This window comes from Cyprinodon tularosa, unplaced genomic scaffold (assembly GCF_016077235.1).
Source record: "Cyprinodon tularosa strain WSP-4 unplaced genomic scaffold, ASM1607723v1 ctg525, whole genome shotgun sequence".
Taxonomy (NCBI): Eukaryota; Metazoa; Chordata; class Actinopteri; order Cyprinodontiformes; family Cyprinodontidae; genus Cyprinodon; species Cyprinodon tularosa.
This window is the reverse complement of record NW_024039258.1, coordinates 596,866-618,928: the sequence shown is the minus strand read 5'-3', so window position 1 is coordinate 618,928 and position 22,063 is coordinate 596,866. Positions and strand designations below refer to the sequence as shown.

General features: G+C 35.7%; 1 protein-coding gene across 6 annotated transcripts in view; it reads right to left on the bottom strand.

The window, feature by feature from the left end:
* ripor2 (RHO family interacting cell polarization regulator 2) overlaps positions 1-22,063 on the bottom strand; it is a 99,047-nt gene that overhangs the window by 32,783 nt on the left and 44,201 nt on the right. Inside the window, exon 1 of one of the 6 annotated variants that reach the window (XM_038304069.1) lies at positions 2,042-2,170. The exons of the other annotated variants lie outside the window; for them this stretch is intronic. The gene's annotated coding sequence lies outside the window, so the exon portion shown is untranslated. Of the gene's footprint in view, positions 1-2,041; positions 2,171-22,063 lie in introns of those variants that run through there. 6 annotated transcript variants of the gene reach the window in all.

The window sequence follows — 22,063 nt, the reverse complement described above, 5'->3', positions numbered from 1 at the left end:
CATGAAAATACCAACAAAAATAGTCTCTAAACTGAATAAAAGTCTACAAAAATGAAACGGAAATAACTCACTATATCTGTTATATCACACTATCGGCTGGAAAAAACACCTCAATTACAAAATAAATTATTTCACACTGAGCAACAATGTTGGAGGCAATGCCAGTCAGTCTCATATATTTTGGCAATGTACAAAAATACAAACCTACTGGGATCAAGTTGTTCAGGCTTTAAAAGAAATGATACGATACAAGATAACCAAGACCCCACGTACTGTGTACTTGGGCTGCCTGGAGAGTGAAGAGACGCACATGAAAGACATCTATGTCCTCAAAATCCTGATAGTGGCAGCTAAAGAGGCAGTTACCAGAAAATGGTTAAAAAGTGACCCTCCACACCTGACGCCTTGGATATGGATAGTAGAGGAAATCTTTATTATTGAGAAAATGACCTAATGTCTAAGGTTTAAGTCCAAACACCTCAAGCAACACTGGAGACAATTGCTTGATTACACAAAACCAGAAAGGACTTAACCTCAATAAGACTGGAACGCCAGACAAGACTATATAAGAAGACCTACATGAGAGCGTGCCAAAGTTTCCCTTCCATCAGGAAACTCTGAACTAAACATCCAGTCAGACATAAATTGGAAAGGTTTAGATCAGCATTATCCAAATCCAGTCCTGCTGGGATCATACCTGTTAAGGACCAGATGCAAGTACCCAGTTTAGATTAAAGCACACTCAAGTGATCTCCAAAGAATAGTTTTCAGTGTGTAGATAAGTAATGTTGGTACGAATATACCGCTTTTCTGAAGCCCTAATTGCACTACCTTTTGTTGGTCTCTCACAAAAGATCTCATTAAAATGGTAATATATGGCTGTAATAACACAATTTTTGTTACAGAAAACAGACAAAAGTATAATAGATAAGGTAGGATATCGAAAATACAGATTCTTTGGTTTGTCTGGTTTAATGAAATATTGGATTTAATTGAGCTTCAGACTCTGATAACTATGCATGAATAAATGCAAAGAATGCACGCTGATAAAGAATAAATATCTACCAGAATAGTTACAGAACATTATTTTATTATCTGAGGAGAAATGTAGACGCTGGTTGGATTTAACACCCAGGTTTGGTCATTTAACGTTAAAACAAATGTGCATTTCTGTTAACTATGGAATTCTCTAAATGTTTCCCTGAAGAAGTATTTTGCAGTCCAAGAACATATTTTAAAAAGCTAAAATAAGATTATATGCACTAGAAGATTAAAGGAATTTATGATTTATACTTGGAAGTTATGTTTATTTTATTTTCTCCTATGTTAGTGTTTTGGTGTATTTTGTTTGTACCTTGTTGGTACTTATAGAAATATTTGTGCAGACAGGGGCAGGTAGTACAAGTCTTCTGCATGCTCGTTTTCATTTGTGGTGTTCAATGATAAAATATAATGATATCATTATACTGTATTAATTTTAATTGTGTAAACCATGAATGAAATAAAATGAACAAATCAAATCAAACATTAAAAAAAATGTGAAAAACCTCCTGGCACACTTTTTCAAGGTACTGACTTTTTTGTGTTTTTAGCTAAGATTATTCTGTTCTGCAGCTTCTGATAGAAACCAAAGCAGCCAAACGCTGTCACATGTTTGAACGTTGCCCTTAGACTTTTTCTGATGACGGCAATATTTCAGTTGACGTAGGAACACATGACAACCAGAACATGGTGAGACAATCTGCAAAAAGATCAGTGTGACTAAACCAGGGGGATTTTATTTATGCTAATGTTGTAGATTGGAGTAGTTCAGAGATGGGTTTAATTAAAATGAGAGTTTATAATGTTTAGGCTTATTTAGACACAGAGAAATAAAGTACAAATCTAACTGCTGAATGTCACATACACTGATAGCGTTGCAGAAATTAACCTCTTTGAGAGATTTTTCACTTCAAAACCAAACAATATGAGTCGGATGATGTGCCTGAGATGGAAAAACAGCAAGATAGAGAGAGAATCATCAAATCTGATTAAATCCTACCAACATGCCAAAGTATCAGCTCCTCTGACTCAGCTCTTTGTCCCGACACAAACTACATAAATAATCTCACAGGGTTTCCAGTTAAACAACTCTACAAACATGGTGGCAGCGGGGAAAAAACACTGTCTGTGGGGCCCTGAGTTTCAACAAAAACCCTGCTTTCTCCTCCTTTCCTTTATGTCATCAGACAAGACGGACTAACCAAACGTTGGGGGCAGGGTGATGCTTGTGTTATCATGCAAATGCAAGCGGACACACACATTCACAGGATCCCCATCTGAGGCACTATAACTGATTGAGCCGTCCACCTGATATCATCACAATCGGTCTGAGCGGCAGACTGAGTGAAACAAAAAGACTCGACATGGGGGCCGAAGAAAGACGAGCCGATTTGAAGACAAAGAACAAAAGATCTCAGCGGCTGTGACGCATCAAATCAACCACCATGATACTTAGGAATAGATTTTACTCAGCTTAGTATACAAATGAGTCATCATTCTTTATTAAAAGGTTGGGGTCAAATATTATTATAGCAATCCTGGAACAACATAAATATTATTCGTCATTAATCCAAAATAAGGTATAAAAACAATTAATCAGATTGTGATTAGTGGATTATTGAAATAATCGATAGTAATCAATAATTCATTAACTGGAGTATACAGAATAACACATGATCAGCAAAATAATCGTTAGTTGCAGCCTTAATTAATGCTCTTCATGCCAATATGTTAATATCCTTGAGGATTTTATTTAGTAAAGTGCAAAATACTGCATAAATGTCTTACTCAACCAAGATGGCTGTGGATGGATTTTGACCTTCTTTGCAGAACTGTTTTAATACAGAACAGCCTGTTTAAGGTAATCTAATGCCAACACAGTTGGCTAGAATAACCTGTAAACCTTTATTTTCTTTGGCTTTTGAGTTGTTAGAAGGTGGACTTCTTGGTAGGCTTCAGATAATTGTTCTGATAGACCTGTTTCCATAAAAGTTTTGACAAATCCAAGTAAGTATTTGTCACCCTCTCCACGCTGATTAATATAAAGGACTTTATCCTAATAGATGGTTCCCACGTGATTGACAGCAGCTGTTATATAGTGTTGCGTTTAGTGGTGTAACAACAAATGTGATATAACAGAAGAGAAAGGTTTTCCTTACATTCTAATAATCACAAGAAGCAGGAGGGATCAGACTTTGCTACTAAGCATAGAGCAGTAACCAGGCTAATATCCAGAGTAAAACAAACCATCTAATATAGACCTGATTTACTCTGGTCCCTCTATTAGCTGTAAGAACCCTTTCAAATATTTCAAAGAAATGTAAATTATGGGACCATAAAACATAAATGCCTAGTTGATACATCAAAGTGCACACATATCTATTACATCTTGTATTACAGATGTAGGCAATGTAAGAATATAGGCAAATGTTATTTTCATGGAAAAACAGTAATGTTTACTTTTCCTGCATTATGCCCACCTTGTATTGTTCTACAGCAATAACATGTTTTCAAGAATGCATCATCTAACCTGTAACAGGCTTCAGCGCCTGATTAAAGATCAGAAAACAAAATGAATATAGGCATTCGCTGGTGATGTTTCCACAGAAACAGTATTTATCAGTATACAATCAACATGCTGACTTTACAGTCACTTCCGGTCTGTTATTTTGGGAACTATCACTTCGGAAATATGTTCAAGTTGATAGGTACTATAAAATCTATTTGCTGATTCTGACAGTAATCAGACCTGGGTGTGGCCAGCAAACCAAACCAAGAAATTTAAAGTTATAAATGAGTTATTTGTTACTTTTTCTTTTGATGGATAATATTTTCTCTTAAATAAATGGTATCACACATTGATAACTGCATTTTTGTATTTACACAGGTTTTCCTGGTTAGTCAACACTTGTCGCTAATCTAAAACAATTGTTACAAAGAAGCAAAAAGTCATAATGAAAGAAAGAAAACTGTTATACAAACTCTTTTCACTTCTTAAAACCATTGTTACATCAACACTCTCCCCAAATCCCAGCTTCTAGCATGTATATATTGTTTTTGCCATGCTTTCCTCTCTGACTTTCTGACTAAGTACCTTCTAAAATAAGATCAGCGAGTGGGAAATGATAGCACATCTTGTTACCTAATGCACTTTGGGAAACAGCAGAACAAGATGGACACTCTTCAGAGCACTTCCCTCGTTTGCTTCCCGTTTCCTGTGTTTATAGGAAGCAAAAGCACCAAAGGTGGCATCTTTTAAATCCAAATGTTCCCAGTGGTACACAGTGCTCAATTTTCTAGAAAACCTTTACAGCTGTGAAAAAGCAGTAATCAATCAAACCTAAAAGGATTTTTGCTCTCAACTGTTATTTTCACAGGAGAAATCTCCCTTCAGCTGTAAGGAGAAGGCTTTGTTTGGCCAACATTCATTTCCAGAAAGTAGCCCACTTTCTAAAAAGATAATCATCTTCACCCTCAAAAGCAGAGATAACATCTGCGGTTTAAAAATTGCTCCCCGTGTTTGTGCTTTAAGCACGTTTTCCACATCTATAAGAGCAGAGGAAGTTTATTCCAGTAAAACAATAAGGAGACAAAGAGGTGTTTGCTTCAGGAACAAGGAGAATCAATATTTATCAGAATGCTGGTTTCATTTTGTGACTAAAAATACATTTTTAATCTTTATTATTTACAATTTCCTCCTTAATAGCGTTCCATTAGTAGAATAAATAAAAATCACTGTCAGGAGACTTTCGTTTAGCTCTCATGACTTGGTCTTCCAGCAAATAAATCATGTGACTGAAAACATAATGTTCATATTTAGCCACAAGTTTCTGGATTTTCCCTCTCAGGCTGTTCCCAAAGGAAATCTCAGATAATAATCAATATCCAACGATACAGAACCATTTTAAACATCCTCTCAATGTGAGTCATGTTAAATCGCAATGAAATAAAAAAATGAAAATAAAAAGCACTTGCTCCACATTGTTTTCCTCTTCTTAAAAGAAGATAGAAACATGTTTTGATTTTTTTTTTTTTTTTTTTTTACCAGTCATTATCAATAATAAATGCAACTGTCTTTCAGCCCAGAGCTTAAAATATGTATTTATTTTTTAGACTTTTGTTTCAGCATACTGAATTGCAGGGTTACCAAATAACCACTATGTAATTAGCAAATGGGAAAAGCAGACTTAAAGGAGGGAACCTGGTGCAGGATCAATTCGGCCTAAAGTAATGCATCTGCCCTATCCTGGCTGTTACTTGGCAGCATCAATGGTGCAGATCAACCAATATTGCGATTTTACTTTGCATTAAGCACAAGCAAGCTAATGTTTTACTCCAGAATTTCAGTTTTCATGACCTTAAAACCCTGCTTTTCCATAATCAAGTATTACAAGACTTTGCTACAACATTTGCATGAAAACGTTCTACTATAATGCATAGATCTATGTGGTAGCTGCAATAGTTTATACAGTTTAATCACTTTACTGCCACCTTAAGGGCTGGAGGGAGAAATTTAGTGTCTTACTCTTGTCAAATGTATTGTGAGCAAAAATTGAGGGCCTCTGTGATTTAAAAAATAGCATTTTTCTAAGTCGCGATTATATTGCAAATGCTATTAATTGCCCAGCCCTATCTGGGAGGGTGGGGAACATGCAGGATAAGTGGATTAGAAAAAAAAAAGCTGCCTGTGGGTGTGATAAAATCAATAGAAAGTCACTGATGTGTCCTAGAAAGGATCAAAAAGATACTAAAGATGTCAGAAAAAAGCTCAGGATCAATTTGCCTCTTTGCCATTAGGTTCTCATATTTTTGTCCCAATCTCCTCCCATGATGAAACCACAAAGAAACTCCCTCCTATCTTTGAATTTTACTATTGCTTGCTAATCTCTCTCTCTAAATAGTTATATATTTAGGCTATATTTGGTTTGTGTTTATATGTATCTGTTTGAAGATCATGGGTAAATATTTCCCTACACCTACTGAATCGGTTTGCCTTGTAAAATGCCACTGGATGAAAAGTTGATAAGTTACGTTTTTTCAAATAAGTATTGAATTACTGAAGGATTAATTAGAATTACTTAATTGAATAGAAGAATATAGGGTAGAAAGGAACAAGGTCCTTAGTTGGAATCCCAACCTGAGCTTTTCCAGCAGACTGCGTTAAACATTACAAGCAACCCTCTGCTGTTTTTTTTTTTTAGAGAAACTCTTGCATGACACATATTTGTGTTGAATTCTCCAACAGAGACCCCGACACAGTATGACTCACTTGTTCCTCTACAGCAGGTCTTGTTTTATCTCCTGATCTCACATCTAATCCTGCTAAGAGTTCCGTTTTGACATTTTCGCACAGATGTGGTGTGATATCATTTAATAATCACTTAAAACAACTTCATATTTCAATGTCTTTAATCAATTTGTCTAATTATTTCTACCCTTGCATCATTAGCCTTTTTAGATGGCTAATAATGATTACATCAAAGCTTTTATTTAAGTCACATGTCTTGATTATTTTCATTACGGTTGTCAATATACTAACATTTAAAAGTCAATATTAAAATTCAGCAAAATGTTTGATAACCAATACCATTTTCAAAACCACTTTCATAAAATAGACAATTAAAAACATGAAAAACATTTTTATAAAACATGTTTAACTTGGTAAAACTCACTTTTTTAAATCTCACAATGGAACACGCTTTCTCAATAGAATCGCACATGCTAGTTACATAAATTTCAATTATCCAAATATCTGGATTATTTATTTTTCAATTTATTTAACTAGCATTGAGAAAACATTTCGTATTGATATAATGCCAAATTAATATTTTATTCGGTTACAGCTTTTGAGTATCAATATTAAAGAAAACCCTAATTCAAATGAAAAAGGATTCTCCCAAAACACTGTGTTTATAGTATCCTTATTAAGATTTTATTTTTATTTCATTTTATTTATTTACTTTTATTTAAAATTATTTCCAACCACATTCTTCAAATTATTTCTGGGATTATAATTGATACTAGGGCTGCAACTGATGATTATTTTGCAAATTGATGATTTGTCAATGATTTTTTTGATTAATTGATTAAGAAATCAGAAAGCAAAAAGTTCCTTAAAGAAGAATTAAAAGATGAAGCTAAAACTTTTCCACTTGTGGAGTACTGAATAGAGTATATTGACAGGCAAAAATTTTTTTGTTTTTGTGTCCTTTTTTCTTTTTACAGTTTTGGTATAATTACTGCTAAGAGTGGGTTAAAAAATATTTTAGAGTCTCTATACTCCAGTTAATGAATAATCGATTACTAAATTAGTTGACGGTTATTTCACCAATGGATTTACCACGATCAATATCATTAATTGTTTCAGCCCTAGTGGTTGATTATTTGAAAAAGGAATGTAAAGGACAAATGATTTATAAAAATATCAACAACAATAATTTCATTTATATAAATTCACTCATCAGATTAGTATATCCATTTGTAATTCAATCTTTGTATGAATTCAGCTGTTTTGTGATGGTTTGTTAGAAAACATTGGTGACGACCCAACATCTTGATGAAAAAGAAACCAGGGCTGCAACAAATTATTAATTTGTAAATCGATTAATCTGTCGATAATTTTTTCGATTAATAATCGGATTGCCAAAGGTTCCTTAAGAAGATTTTTTACTAAAGTAAACCAGGTGAAAATAAAACTTTTCCACTTGAGGAGTTTTGGATAGAGGAGACTGACAAATGAAAAAAAAGGAAAAAAATTTCCCTGGTCAGATGAAATCAAAATTCAACTATTACTGAAGACTTGCACTACTTGAACACACTTTCCACCATGTAATAGCTGGTGATGGCAGCATCATGTTGTAGTGATATTTTTCTCTAGTGAGGTCAGGGATGCTTGTCAGAGTCAATAGGGAGATTGATGAAGGTAAACACAGGCAAATCCTGGATGGAAAGCTGTTAGTGTCTGAAAAGGAACTTGAAACTGAGGCAGAAGTTTCTTTTAGAGAGAAAAACTCCGATCCATTAGTGTTCAGAGAGTTAAGGATCTCATGAGTTCAGAACAACTCCAAATTTGCAAAGAAAGGCAGCAGCTCAATTTCGGTATTTTCGTATAACATCCCCCCCATGTAATCAAACCCTTCTGCTCTTGTAATTGATTCCCTCAAATGATCCCATTAATCATCCAAACATTTCCTCTGCCATCGTATAAGTGCCCCCCCCACACACACACACACACGCACACACACACCCTCCCCATCATCAAAACTCAAACAACTGCACACAGGTTCACTTGCAAATATAACTCCTATGTAATTCCCACAGTGTGTGTATTAAAAAGTGCGCTTTTCGACAACAAAACAAAAAACAGCCTCAGCCCACAGTTCATGTTAACAAGAGAAGGCTAATTCTTAACGCCTGTATAAATTAGATTCACCATGGCAACAGCAGACAAAATGGGATAAAGTGTGTTATGTAAGGCATCGCTTATGAGCCAACGGCAGAGAAGTAGGACAAACACACACTCATGTTACAGGGCTGGGCTGTTTTACGAACCAAATATTGACTTGGAAAATTTGTTTTTTAATATTTTAAAGTTTACAACAAGCCGGATTATATCATAATGGTTTTCTACTTTGCGGACCCACTATCAGATGATGTGACTGTAAAAGTGAAAAAATTTCAAAATTATTGCAGGAAGGAGATAATTAAAGGTTCAGCGCAAAAGAGAGGAGGGCGGGTATGAAGCACTGTGAAGCTTAATCAAGCCGCTTGTAAGAGAACAAATCCAAGTGATTGGGGTACTGATAACTGATATGAATCCAGGTATGACAGATGAAGTAAGGCATTCCAGCGAATACAGAGATGTTGCAAAGGTATGCCTACGAGCTAAGTCATGAGTAGAGACCTGATTCTGGATTAAAAAAAACAAATCCCAGAGATGAAACATGCAACACTGTCCTTTCTGCTGTTTGTGCATGTCCTCTCATGTGTCCTCAGGCAACTAAAGGTCTATGAACCCATTAGGTCGCAATCAAAATACCTGCATGGACATCAGTCAAAGAGACATGAACAAGAGTGAATGCAAAAATAGTTTTTTTTAAACCAGCATTTACTTCATCAAAGGGGGAAAAATCTGTCTAAAACAATCTGCCTCAAGAAGGAATAATTACTCCCTAAACCTAAGAAAAGATTGTAAAAATCCTTGGCAGCAATAATCGCAATAACCATCCAGGATTTGCAATGACAGGCTAATCTTTTACATCACTCTGGAGGAATTTTTAACCCACATTTCTTTGCATAATTCACTTAATTTAACACCTCTGGATGGTTTTCCATGTGTTGAAAAAATAAAGTCAAGGCATAGAATCTTAATTCAACAATGCAAGTATAGACTTTGACTAGGCCACTCATTTCTTTTTCTTTTCAATAGTGATCCTGCTGTGCTTTGGATCTCTGCCCTGCAGCATAATCCAAGCTTAATTAAGCTGACGGTCAAAAGCAAAGGTTAGATATTTTAGTTCAGGTTTATGCTGAAGAGCAGGTTAATTAGTGCAGATTGCACAGGTCCTGAAGCACCCTCAAACAGTCACACTACCTATCACTGTCCTTAAAGGTCAATGCTTCCCTTTGGTTTCCTGGTTCTTCACATCCAGTGGTTTGGATGTTGCTGGTTATTCCTTATCTATTGGATGAGCAGATGGTGAGCTCTTAAGTTTAGCTAGGTGAGCCAATTTTTGGAAGGTTCTCCATAGCTTTAATTTTTAGCAAGGTGTAGATAAGGTTTTCACAGTGATAGGAGTCTCAGAGCTGTATAAATGGCTTTGTGACTGTTTTCAGGCCAATAGATCTTTCTCATCTGTTCTGGCGTTTCTTTACATTTGAGCATGCTGTCCTGCTTCTTTTGGCGTATTTTGTGTTTTTTAAGAGTTTGCTAGTGAAAATAAAGTAAGTGCATGGTTAATACGTAATTTAACAAGGTGGCAGGATATACATACTTCCATGTGGGGCTAGTTGATTTTGATGGCTTTCCTTCCTTTATAAATCAAAGCATAATTTGAAAAAAAATCTCTGCATGGCTAAGATGCAGACTCAAACTCATCCAGCCATAACCACCACCAGGCTCTAATCCTCCTTTCATCACATTAACCTTCCTACAGTCTTAGATGGAGCATGATATGAATCCAAAGTTGCCTGCAGGTGAAGTACATGACACTGATAAATCTGCAGAGCAGCCATAATCACAAGCACTGCTGCCTTCATAGGAACTAACCAGAGCAAAGAGATGAGAAAAGTCTATGCAAATGTGGGTTTACTATCCTACAGGGAAGAGGGCCCACATATTTCTTCTTTATCAAATTTGGGATTTTCTCATTTAGAGATACTTTTACAGAACAAATGATTTTAAGATAAGAGAGCCTCGTTGTGTTTTGAGGTGAAAGCATGCATGCCTCCTGTAGATGGCCTTTCTATCCATCTTTACTTGAAAGGTTTCTCATAAATTGCTAAAAGACAGGAAGGAAAATGCTTTAAGATGACAGAGCCGAGAGAAAAAAGGTGTGAAGTGAAGATGAAACACCTTTAATAATAGAGACGACTTACAGAGGAGCAAGTTCAGCTTTCACACTGAAGCAGCAAACTAAGGAGAAGTCAGACAAATCTTATTCTGTTTTCTACCTACAGGTCAATTATGTAATAAAGAGTAATATAGACACAGTTTTGGCTTAAAAGAGCCACTAATTAGGTCTAATCGTACAGAAAACAAATATTCTAAAATCAAATAAAAGCTTAAGATTGTAAAATCCCACAGATGTGATTTATTTTTACATATATGCATTAAAATCATTGTTTTATCCCCCTCTTTGGATAAAGTAATTTTATGACATTGTGTTTTTAGTTTACCTTAAACTTGTAGCTAAAAGAAGGCTGCAATTGAAAATAACTTTGGTTTTAGCTATATTTTTCTGTAAGTTCAGATAAATTCACCTACAGAAAGGAGAAGGTTTTAAGTCTGATAACTAAATAAAGAAGCTGGAAGCACTGAAATGATTTATTAGTCTTATATAATTCAAAATAACAATTTAATAACAGCCAACAGACATATTACCTGGAAATTTAAAAAGGTAAATTGATTATTGGTATAGAATATTTGATTATTCTTCCCTTTCTTAATCTAAAATATTCTGGGTCTAAAATAAGAAATGTCGTACAAAGGACAAATTTCCAAAAGGATTTGATACAAAATAATAATAATAGAAAAATAAATTAACATTAAACAATTGAGTTATAGGGGGGTGCTTTGGTGGTACACATGACCCATGTATTGAGGCCTTAGTCCTCAACGCGTCGAACTTGATGTGGGGTTTCCTGAAAAGTAGCCAATCACAGGCCGATTGCTTTGTCCGACGGGTAACATCTTTAAAGTCTTTAAACACATGGAATAAAACCACACAAGCGCAGGAAAGGGACAAGCACTCATGTGTATGATATATGTAGGACTCAATTTGCACATGTAACATGTTAAAAAGGCACATGAGCAAGAGTTTATGAGTGTCTGTATGAGGTAGACCTGCTTGTAGGAGCATTTATTGGGTGTGTGGACTTTTGGCAGAATACTAACGCCATATCATGACCAACAACTAGTGTAATCAGATCTCTCCTTTGGTTATCAGTGTGTTAATGTTTCTCCTTGGCGTAAGAGACTCAAGGCAAACCTATCCCAGTGACAGCAGTGAGTTACTGCAAGGCTTTGATAATTGATTTAAACATACCCTTCCCACTGTAAATCCGATTTCTACTTTGAGAATGGGATTTTATTAAATTAGAAATAATGACAGTCTTGTGTTGTTTGAAAAGTTGCATAAATGACTCCCACTGAATGAGATCTGAGCGATCGGATCAAAACTGATATCTTTATGTCTGATCTTAGAGCTTCACGCCTGTCATTAAAGCATCAAAAACAACTAATTTTTTAAGAAAAGAGAGCTTTTTGCTAAAACTTAACTTCAGGTGTGAGCTCTAAGCTTTTTTTAAACAAGATCTAAAAAAAAAAACATTTTTTGTGATACTGAGATGCAGAGGGAACACTCTGCATCTCAGTATCCAATAGCTATTGCATCACTGTGCATCCATTACTATTTGATAAAAACCAAGATAAAATCAAATTTTCTAAAAATGAAGGTTTAACATGCTAGCAATAATATATATAATCCAGATTCATCAACTCCTGATTCCCATCACAGGTAAACTGTCTTCCTCACATTCTCCTTCTCAGCTATCACCTAGAAAAAGTAAAATCTTATTCCTGTCCATCCTAGAGACATTTTCCAGAATTCAAAGGGCCCTAAAGCTCTTTCTGACCCCACAGAGAGAATAAGAGTGGTCAGACTTCCTCTCCTGTTGCTGAAATTAGATTATAGTCACTCTGTTCTAATTATAGGTCATCTGTATCCTCGTGGGGCAAAAAAAAAAAAAAAAAAAAATGAGGGTCAAAACACAAAGCGGCATTTAAATGGACAGATGAGCAGATTAACTCAGGCGTGTCTCGACTGTAGCTACATTTAGGCAGCTGTCGTTGAGATTTTAGCAGTGGAGAGAAGCGTGTAATCTCTTTTGAGAACTGTAAACAACACCATTAAGACCATCTACCAAATTTATGCTCTCAAAGATTCTTTCAAATCACATTTATGCTTAAGCAGCAACAGACAACAACAGTTTAGGTTGCATGGTTATGACAAGATTCATGACATTGGCTTATTGACACATTAAGCCAATGTTAGGACGTCATTTGTAACAGAAAAATGAACTTAAGCAGTTGCTCAGGCTTGCTACATTCTCTTTTCCCTGATTATCTTGCACAGAAATTCCCATCAATGAGATAAACTGTGTATGCAAGAAAGACATAAGGGTTTTGATATTGGCATGCAGCTTATATGCAGACCACAGTTCTATAGCAAAATGACAACAAATTTCAGTTATATATATTAACACATGTCACATGAAGAAACTGACAAAAGCTACAGGAGGACTTTTTTTATCATTGGTAAATATTCAAAAGTCGGTTTATAGTTTGTCCAACAATTGTAAGAAAGTTTGGACAAAGTATGAAACAATACGTCTTGCACAAGAAAATTTTTCTCCTTTTCTACCTACATTGCAGTGTCCATATAATCTGTAAAACTCCCTGCATAATTATAATAAAGCAATTTATATGCATAAAACAAGCAGAACACTATGGCAATAGCCGTACTGCTCCACTTGTGAAAGTAAAATCTGTTGGCCTTTTTTTGGCATCAAGACAATTATTCTTATTGTCACATCGTCAGACAGGACACTGTGTAAAAATAAAAATAAAAAGAAATTCTGCTATAAATAAGGACGGGTAAATACTGTAATTTGTTTTATTTCTGAAAGTGAAACAACAGTCATTAAAAGTTGAATTGTGTGGCTATTCATTACCGTAGTTAAATATTTTATAATTCACTTTATAATAACGCACTTTTCAGGGTAATATGGTCAGAATGACAACATGAAATTAAGGAAAAAATTTGAATAGCAGAAATCAGAGAAATAAAATAAAGTGGAAAATCATGAAAAAAATAAAACGTCATTTGGGAAAAAAAAAAAAACGGATTTTAAACGGCTCTACTTAAGTAACTTTGTTCTATACGTCCAACCTCTTTTAAGCATGAGAAACTGCTCGCTAGGCTGTTTTGTTTTGTTCATTATATGCGACTGATAGAAAATGACCATCAATGGTGCAGCACTGGAATGCAGGCACCGTGTAAACAAGCCTGCGCTGGTTGTTTCAGCTTCATTAGTTATTTTTGGAGGTAAAAGACAACATTCTCTCTCGGTGATTGCAGCTACTGTGATAGCATCGAATCTGAGCGCAGAGCATGAAATAAAATCCAAAACTCCTTAACAGAACCGTTTCACCTATGAGGACTGCACAAAGAAAGAAGTCACACTTCTTTATTTACCATTTCTTCCAACTACATATAGAACAGGATTTTAAACAACACAACTGACACAAAAGTGTAAAAAAATATGATTTAATTTGCATGTTTTCTGTTATATCTAAGCTATAAAATAATCTGATACACATATCAACCTGTCAGTTGTTTTTATAGAACAGCCAAGTAGCCTCACTCTGGGTGTAATTTCCAAACTGGTCATGGTGGATTAATGTTCCACTCTTTCCTCGTGTAGCCTTGAAGAAAGAATTATAATACTAACTGAAGAATAACAATTTGCAAAGCTGCTGAATGAAATAAACTCCATAGGAATACATAAACATAATTTCTCCCTCCTAGAGAAATCCTCTGCAGGATACAGCTGCTCCCGTCTGCATCAACTCAGTGCAGTTTCACTGCTTCATATTTCAGCTGGAGACCATTAAGCTGCTTGGAGCAAAGATGCAGCAAGAAGAGCTATGAAGTGTGTCCTTAAGCTCTTCTATTCAACCACTTATAAAGCATTAGACTGGAGATTAAACATTTAACCATTCAAGTACACTGGAACTTGAGAGTGGAAAGCGTTTTTCAGGATTTCATGAGAAATAAAATATTAAAGATTAATTTTAAAATAAATTAAATCAGGAGAATATTAAATCTTTGAATAATGAAGATTAAAAAAAAAAATTTCTCTATATATCATTACAATATCGTGAACATCTGTCTCTTCACACATCTGCTCACCCTGTGCTTTCCTATAACTGTCTGCTCTTTGGCAGCATATTTTAAAAGCTAGCTCTATGTATGAGAAAAGCCTTGTTAAGATTAGAGAAGAGCATAAAAACAGAGATATGGAGCAGACAAATAAATAATGTATAAAAAAAACTAATTGCATTAGAACAAAGTCCTGTAAATGTCTTTAATTACAGTATTTTAAAAGTACTAATATGGCTTTGACCATTTCAACATGACTTTCCCCCCAGTTATGACCAAAAACCTTCCTGGACTTTTGTGGATTTTGTGCAATAGACTAACATAAAGCTTCACAGTTGGGAAATGGAAAAAAAAAAAAAAAAGTGGGGTTTTTTGGTGTGTATATATATTTACCCAACTTTACTCTGAAACTTCTGAATAAAAGACAGAGCCTTTAAAAGCTTTTTCATTTCACTTTAAGTCCAGCTCTTCCGTAAAGGTCTGAGAACTATTTAGAGACCATTAGTAAACAAATAGCATCATGAAGACAAAGTTAGACGGCAGACAGGTTGGGAAAGAGACTGTGGACAAATTTAAAAGTGCACAATCCCATTAAATGCCCATATAAAAAAAAACAAAAAAACATTTTATGATGACTTAAAGGTAATATACACCATAATAGAATTACAGCACTGCGGTTAGCAGACAAAGAGACGTCTGCACCATCTGCAGTACCACAGAACTATCAGAAAGCCAGATAGCAACTACTAAACAGCAAGACCGTCCTGCAAAGCCTGGCTTTAACATGAAAAAAAGAAAATTCCTGTTCCTAACAAACACAAACAGGAACCCAGCATCAAGGGTAAGAACCAATCAATCAATCCACATCTATTTATAGTGTCGTTTATACTTAGACTGTAGAGACTAAGAATATCTTTGCTCTCATGTATATTAATAAGGATATTTACTCATACAACCCACGATTTGGCACGTACATTTGAATAGTTTTAGCTTCCGCTTTGTGAACACCTGTTTTTATTCTGTATTCCGAGAGCTACTTCAGTCTTATCCATCTTTAAATCGAATAATTTGTTTTTGCATTGTATCACACTGGATCTTGGACCTTTCTTCATAATTTGCACAATCTTACCCAGAAGCGCTAACTGGCGTAGCGCCCACTACTTAGCTGTTCACCCCCTGCACATATGCGCAGTATCGTCCCTCTGTTATTATTGCAAATACACATGAAGAGCTTTATTAACCAACAAATTGAGAAAAAACAATAAGTAAAACAAAAAAATAAATAATACGCCAGTGGGACATGGTAATCTTTCAGAAAATATATAATTTTTAACCGCACATAAATTAAAAATATGTCATATAACTTGACTTTGCACCTTTAAAAGAAGACAAGTTTATGAAAAAATAATGAAACCTCTGGACATGACGCACTAATGTCCAACCTAATGTCTGAGAAATACAAGAATTTTGCAAAAATACCAAAGCATGACCACAAAACCAAGAAGATAAATTATCAGAAGGGAAATCAAATTGCCAGTGGTAACTTTAATGCAAAATGTGTATTTTAGTATCATTTGACCTCATTACTGCTCCGATTGTTTTTTTTAAACAATTATCACTATTTGCATTACTAGACTAGTTGTAATACTTTAATAATTTGATTGATCCCAATTAATTCTGACTCTTTGCCTCTAGTGGTGGCAGCATCATGCTGTGGGATCATCTTCTTAGGCAGGGACTGTAAAAAAGGTTAAAGTTCATGAGGAAATGTATGGAGCTTCCTTACAGGGGAACCCTAGAGGAAAAGGGAAAAAAACGTTAGGGTTGACAAGTCTAAGGTTCGTCTTCCAGCAGGATTTGGATGCTAAACTTACAGCAATAGCTAGAAAAGGAACCGTTTGAATCGAAACACACCCAATTCATGTTTTTAATCAAACATTGAAAGTAGAGAGACACAAGTGCTATGCTGCTAAATTAATTTTCATATAAAGATAAGTCACTGATCTCACGTCAAGATTAAAAAGCTCAATTGGTAGCAGTTTGAGTAAAGCTTTAATCAGCATCTGGAGATATTATTTTATCCCCTGAGATACCTTGAAGATACATTTACTTCATTCTGCCTCATAACCATTAAAAACTTAAAGTTTTAAGTCAACAACAGTAGAATGAGCAGGTGAAAACCCATAATACGGAACACAGCTGCCCTTTAAGGACATATTTTAAATGAGTGCATGTTGGCAGGAGGCAAGAGAGCAGCTCCGGCTGTGGCTGAGAGAGCCATAACAGCAGACCAGCAAAGCTGACAGCTCGTCCGACTTTTTGTCAGCAACAACGAGGAAAAACCATCCAGACATCTGCAGCTGGATGTGTCACCAATCTGTTAACTGTGTGCTGCTGTCCTGCCAGTGAAACAAAGAGGCAGACATGAGGGGATCATGACACACAGATGGAGACCAAGAGTGAATCCCCAATCTAGTGGACTCTGTAGAGGCAGAGTACCAAATACCACAACAGATTATCAGCTTACGACCCTAAAACGCTTATGGTAGTTATAATGCAGCCACAACTCCCTGCTGAGGCGTGTGTGTGTTGGGGTGGCAGTATGTCAAATATCACAGCTCACACATGATATCAAGTTCATCTTAACCCTGTGGCACAGTCTGAGCTGATGATTAAGAGGAAGGCATTTCCACATTTACACGCAAACAAGGAATGTGGTGCTGATTTGCTCAGAGACAATGAGAGGCTGGGTGAGGATAGGTTCAAACTCCCTTCCATAAATTCTTCGCCTGTATCTATGGAGGAGTTCGGGGACAGGACAGGGAGGGGAGTGATGAAAACAGATGGGAAGGGAAAAAGAAAGGTCTAGAGAGGGATGGAGAGAGGGAAATGTGGACGGGGGATAGAAAATATAAGTGAGAAAGATGGAAAACTCATGATGGAAATGAGCAAACGTTAATAACAGTGGATGCCCCAAACAAACGCTGAGCAGAGCACTCATTAGTCCAGCAGCAGAACATAGCTGCTCTGTTTATCATTCTCTTTCCTTACTGCTTCTTACATATTCATTTAGAGAGGAAAAAAAACAACCACAAATCCAACCAAACAGATGGTTCCTGTATTTATCCTACATGAGTGCGATGACTTGCATGTGTTATTACTGCCGATACATAAAGCAAACTTTCTTTTCTCGTATTTCTATCCACATCTATAGCCTCTTTCCCACCGAAATTATCCTGCGGTTTTGATCGGCTAACATTCGGCATTTCAGTCTCCTCCCCTTGAAAAAAAAAGCTGGGACTGAGCCTTTGCTGGCAAGCTGCGTGGCCTCTGTGCCCCCATTGTTACGTGTCTGGTGACACCATCACGCTGGGTTAGTGTTGATGATGTCACCAGTGCAACAGAGATCAGGAAAGTAAACAATGGACAGCAACATGGAAGGGAGGCAGAGCATAGTCAGTGTGCTTTATTGTTTCGTTCCTTTGTCCCTCTGAATCCCTCTCACCAGTGCTGTGCCATCTTTATCAAATGTAAACAATTGTTTTGGCTTGTTAGATCAGACACGACTGGCGCAGCATGTTAACGTCCATAGGTTACACTCAATGGTATCACATTCATAACTGTGTCGAACTGGGTGTGGTGTTCCCACAGCATGCTGGACAGAGCTGAGGCAATTTTAACAGGGGTCGCTTGGTGAGTCGTTTGACCCAGATAGACACACGTCAGTGAGCTATTCCCACTGCCACTAAAACATGATTGTTTTTCGGCCAGAGGGAAGGGGTATAAGAATGTCCCCTTTATCTGTAGCTTTGTTAATATTAATGCAGTCAACATCAGCTCAATAAGCGGCTGTTGTTTTGTGTGGTGACCCTTAACTCATGACTTTTCATTAAGAATTATGAAATAAGAATTTTAAAATTCTTTTATTTGTTTTTAAAACTCTTAATGGCCTTGCTCCTTCTTATCTGTCTGAGCTGTTGCATTCTTACACACCCTCGCGTTCCCTCAGGTCAGCTGATCAGTTGCTTCTGAGGGTCCCAAAGACAAAATGCAAGCTCAGAGGAGACCGTGCTTTTTCTGTGGCAGCTCCTAAGCTGTGGAATGATCTGCCTCTGAGCATAAGACAGGCCTCTTCTCTTGCTGTTTTTAAGTCCCTTCTTAAGACTCATCTTTTTTCCCTGGCTTTTGGCACAATTTGAGATGTTTTACTTTGTTTTATTCTTTTTGTATACTAATATGTATTTTACACTCGTTTTTTCTCTATTTTATAATTTTATTGTATTTTATGATTGTGTACAGCACTTTGGTCCTGTTCGGTGTATAAAGTGCTTCATAAATAAAGTTGGTATGGTATGGTATGGTAAGAATATTTAGAGAATCCAAAACAACATGTTTTCCAGAATCTCACGATCTTTATATACAGTAATGACAGTTACTACATACAACAAATTTTGAAAGCAAGCATAAAAAGGATTGGTCTGATTTGTTTGTCATGTTTATTTCTCTTTTTTTCTCATAACTATGCTTAATTCAAATAAATCTCCTGCTCTGACTTTGTTTCCTTACATTTTTAGCAAATTTCCAGTTAGTTTCTCAGCTTAATATCAGTTTAATATACCCTCAATGTTTCCTTAACAGCAGAAATGCAAAAAGATCCTGAATATAAAAAAAAAATAAAAGGTTATAGCAAAACAAACATCGTATTCAAAGATATTTGCTACATTAGGAAGAACCATTGCTTTCTGCTTTTAAGTAAAAATAGTTACATTATGTATACTGTTTAGTCAAAACTTTGTGTGAAAACAGAAAACTATTACACGTTTACTTTACTAAAATGTCATATCGGCACAAGCTTAAATATGTGACCATTTCTCGTCCTGGAGTCCAGATACATATATATATTTTTTGCATACTGAAGTCTGAAACCTACAAATATTATACCAACTAAAGAATTTCCTCTGATTCATATGTTGATGATGACACAAAAGGCCCTTAGCTACATTAAGTAAATAAAGCAATTTACCAATTTGCACAGATTCCAACTGCTATTGTCAATGATCTGTTTGTTTGTTTTTTTTTTTCCATACACAGTTATAACGTACATCTTTGTTGGTTTTTTTTTTTTTTTTTTTTTTTTTTTTTTTTTTTTTTTTACATTTTATGAATCCATCCTACACAATTCCATATTTCGTTAAATAATTAATTCTTAAATGCTTTTTTCTCTTGGAAAACCATTTACTGATCAACACTGCAGTTTACCCATGGTGCTTAAATTGAAGTAAATAGCTGTGGCCACCTGGAAGAGGAAAAAATAACTGAGACAAGGTCATGGAAAGTTCATTAGTACAGTAACATTCATACACAGGAAATCCAAAGAACTTTACAGGGGAAAGAAAGGAACTGAAATTGAAAAAAAAATGCTGATACATTAAAAACACAGACTTCAAAAATTAAAAGAAAAGCATAAAAGCATGTGGCATAATCACACAAGAGAGAGAAATTCAATTCAAATTAAATAGAAAAAAATTGTATTAATCCAAAAGGAAAATTAAATGCTGACATTCTTAAAATCTAACAGAATCAAAACAAGGATTGAAATGAAATCTTTACAGATCATTTTCAATAGCCTGTAAAAAAAATTTCGGTCTTTATTTAAATTAGAAAACAGTTTCTGCATCTCTGGGTTTTCCTTTTCTACCTCCCTTTGTTAGGACAGAACTGCATCTTCTAAACATCCATATAATTATATTGAGTATTTTGGGAGGTTTAAACAACAGGACTAAGCAATATATTAAGGATGACTAACTTAGATCTAACTAAGGAATGCCCAATTTTTTCAATTGCACAATTTTTTCAATTCTCAATAAAATGACCAGTTAGAAGACCAGTCCAAGAACTAACAGCCTGCTTTGCCACAACCATCATTCTCTTTTCCCATCCCACTAACCAGCCCCAGAGAATATAATCGCCCACGTCCTTAAATAATTCTTTCCAACTCCACTCTCTCAGTATGTCCACTCCCCAGTTCTACCCTTCCCTCCACATATCATCTAACCCAGGAGTAACAGTTAACAACCTGCCTCCTTGACACCAGAAATTCCCAAACTGAACACCAGACATCTCCCACACCCTGTGAGGATGCAGTGGTTGCACGATTGGACCCCTCCAGTCAGGCTGATAAGACCAGGCGGTCATCCTGAAGCCAGATAACCTTTGACTGAAGTCAGCTTCCCGGACAGAAATTTATTTATGACATACATTTATTCTGACCTATGCATCTTTAGTTATTTTGCTTTGCAGCAATTCCTTAGACCCATTCACACCTACTGTCCCAAAAAAGGACATAAAAACAACAGTGAAAACAAACAAAATACAAGGAGACTACATGTCTTTGTGTGTATATGGCAAGACCTTCACAGTAAGACTCATTGATACTCTTTGGAATAAGTGTCCTTTATAAGTGTCCTTTATAGGCAAACAAAAAAACCTAAAGAATGGACCAAAATCTTATTGCTCTAACAGTAGCTATCGAGAGGATGGGTAAATAACCCTTTTTAAAGTAAGGCATGCATACCCAAATTAGTTGTGGAACTAAACCTGTGATGAAAAAGGGAATTATGCTTAAAGTTAAAAAAATTCTCTCTTCAAAATAAAAGTCTAGATTAGATACAAATGTAGGAAATGTATTTTCATGGAAATAAAAGGGCTCCAGTATAACTGTTTATTAACCCTTTAAAGCAAAGCATTAATTTCAATCTAAAAGGCTTATTTATTCAGTATCCCAGCTAAACCTGTAAAATAAATGGGGATGTTTTCGGCATCTCAAAATTATGCTCATAAATTTTATTCAAAATAAAAGCTTAAGTCTTTTATCAGTTACATCATTGCTTACCTAAGTTTTAAGTAGTGGTACCTATCATGGTGAGAACAAAGTCACTGTGTTACCCTTTCAAAATGAAGCTTATCACTTCAATGCAAATTAAAATTCTTGCTTTTTTCCATTAGCAGTCAAAAACATAAAATTCTGATTCATATGCACTAGGTGTGTCCATCTATCATTTAAAGTATCCTAAAAATGAATGTTGCTCTGCAATCTGGACAGCAAAGGCCTTAAATGAAAACCACATTCTCACATGCATGACCCACACCAAGAGATGAGTATGAAATGAGAAAACAAAGCAGACAATCCCTCTATAAGAATGTAACCCTTCCCAGCCCTTGCAGCATAGAAGTACTGTATGTGGGTCTTCCAGGAATTGTGGAGGTCAACATCTGCGCATTTCAGAAATAGACCAGAAACCATCAACTCTTCATTTTCTGTCTGACATCATCATCAATATCTATAATAGGCAATAACA